The sequence below is a fragment of the Penaeus vannamei genome, chromosome 39, assembly GCF_042767895.1.
Source record: "Penaeus vannamei isolate JL-2024 chromosome 39, ASM4276789v1, whole genome shotgun sequence".
Classification (NCBI taxonomy): Eukaryota; Metazoa; Arthropoda; class Malacostraca; order Decapoda; family Penaeidae; genus Penaeus; species Penaeus vannamei.
The window spans coordinates 18,942,504-18,945,003 of record NC_091587.1 but is presented as its reverse complement, the minus strand read 5'-3'; the positions used below and the strand labels follow the sequence as shown (position 1 = coordinate 18,945,003).

Below are 2,500 nucleotides of genomic sequence, written 5' to 3'. Positions count from 1 at the left end.
TCGCAGAGGTCCCTTTTCTACAGGCCGCTTAAAAACTCCATTTCCATATATCCTCAAGGACCGTTTCTAGGTGGGGAGGACGACAAATTACTACAACCAGGTCCCAATGACATTGGCGGCATTTGGGAACCTGAGGACTATACTCTTCAGATCAAGTATACACGACTCGATGATGCTGGAACCTACATGTGTCAGATCAACACTGAACCACGCATCTTTCAGACAGTCTTACTGAAAGTCTTCAGTAAGTACACTATTATACATCTGCCTTTATCAAACGGGACAAAAAGAAGTATTATGTTATTTGCATGCCAAGGAATATCAGTGTTTATGTAACTGTCACATAGTTCTCATATATCAGTAGCATGCAGGTGAACCAAATGCTGAATCCAAGATGTTTAGATCTACTTGTTTGTAGTAGCAAAGATTCAGGTACAAACGATTTTAGAATTTAGACCTGTAGATTATATATATTATACCAATATCATTAAATTCTATTGATTCAGAATAATATTCACTAGAAATTTTAGGAAATATAAAAAATAAGAAATTCAATAGAAAGGTTGCGAGAATGGTGTGGATTAAATATTCCCTGACTGAAAACATAAATATATAGCACAGATGCGATTGTTCATAAAAAGAAAATAGTTTTTTTTTTCTTTTTTTTAGCTTCAGGCCGTCATCTCTTGTAATTTAACTCGGGACTTCCGGGGTAAAAGCCCAGACTCTAGAGGCAGAGCCCATCACCTGGTCCAGAACAAGCTCGGCCCCCTTGCTTCTGTGTTTCTTCCCAGGGCCCTTCACTGAGCGTTAGGTCTTAGGCCTGTTAGAATAAATTATTTTTAATTAAGGCAGGAAAAAAATCGATAAACAGGCAACAGTCACCGGTGCTTATTGTATTCTTACAACTTTCATGTCTCTTTCCAATAGTACTTCAAGGAAAAAAATAATTCACAAGCTCAAATAAAATGCACACACCATGTAAATTTGCACCATTTCCAATTGTAAACACTTTGTCCCGAAAAGAATCTGTTGGCTTCAGCTTCGTGCATATAAAGCTTTTTACTTTCATAAAAAAAAGTTTTATATGTTGTATATACCTTATATAAACTGAAACTCAAAGGAGTTATATTTTTAGATTATCCGTAATTATTATTTTGACTGTAGGTCTTTAAAAGTCGATTATTTACCATATGATTGCATTCCGACAATGCTCGAAATCGCTAATACCACGCGAACAGCGAGGTGCGATGAAGGCATATTTCATATTACCAAGAGTGAAAATGCCTTGCATGTAATCACTTGATATATTTGAGAGATTGTATTGCTGTTGCTACATTTTCATTGCAACAGGCATTAAATGAATGCAGGCAGGGGAAACTGAAAATATGCGGAGAATAAATATAAAGAAATATTAATGGTTGAATAGAGAGAGATAGACTGAGAGAAAGAGAGAGACAGAGATAGAGAGACAGAGACAGAGACAGAAAGAGAGACACACAGAGACAGAGGCATAGAGAAGAGAGAGAGACAGAGACAGATAGAGACACAGAGACAGAGAAAGAGAGAGAGAGAATCAAAGTCAAAACACTTAATTCCATTATTTGCAATGGTTCTTCTTTGTTCATATGCAGGGCAGTGTACTGTAATACAAAATAACTGAAGATATCATCGTTCATTCGTAGGGGAATTATAAAATATCAAATAGATTGGCCACATCATTAGAAATAAAGCTACATGGTTTGGCTTTTCATTTAATTAGTAGATGCCATTGACAATTCAAATGAAGCTCCTTCAATTTTCTTTTGAAAGTAATTAGATTGATGTTTCTAATATTTTGCTGTAGGTTAATCCAGGTATTGGGTCTTCGGACCTGTTCCGTGAATAACCTCTTTATGTGCAGAGAGTTAATATGTCTGGTTCGAATGCTTGTTTTGTTACCAATTATTTGCAGGTGGATAAACCAATGAGGATATGCACTCTATATGAATTTATGAATGGATATGCCTATGCCATATTGACATTTTGATTAAACGTTTAACCAATTTCATGTAGGGGTCATATAGTCATATTTAGTTCCGAGAGAGAGAAAGATAGTGAATGAAAGAGAGGGAGAGGGAGACAGAGGGGGTTGTGCAGTCATGCTTATGGAAATGAAAATGGAGAGAGAGAGAGAGAGTAAGAGCGAGCGAGAAAGAGGGAGGAGAGAGAGATAGATAGAGAGAGAGAGCGAGAGAAATAGAGAGAGAGAGAGAGAGGAGGGGGAGGAGGGAGAGAGAGGAGGGGGAGCAGAGAGAGAGAGGAGGGGGAGGGGAGAGAGAGAGAGAGGGGGGGGAGGGAGAGAGAGTAGTCGTTAGATTTTATACACGTTCTGGATGTGATTCCCACGGCGCCGTGTCTAGACTGAAGTGTGGGACAGTTTCGCCGCACCTATTGCGCCCGGCAGTGGCAATCTGTGACGTCACTCCCAAACCCGGGACGTCCGGGATTTGGAAAAAAA

At 38.8% G+C, this 2,500-nt stretch overlaps 1 non-coding gene across 1 annotated transcript in view; it reads left to right on the top strand.

Moving 5' to 3' along the window:
- LOC113822629 (uncharacterized) overlaps nucleotides 1-2,500 on the top strand; it is a 42,400-nt gene that overhangs the window by 34,588 nt on the left and 5,312 nt on the right. The window contains exon 3 of the transcript XR_011398266.1: nucleotides 1-244. This exon is cut by the window's left edge and continues 457 nt beyond it. This is a non-coding gene — a transcript (uncharacterized protein). The remainder of the gene's footprint in view (nucleotides 245-2,500) is intronic.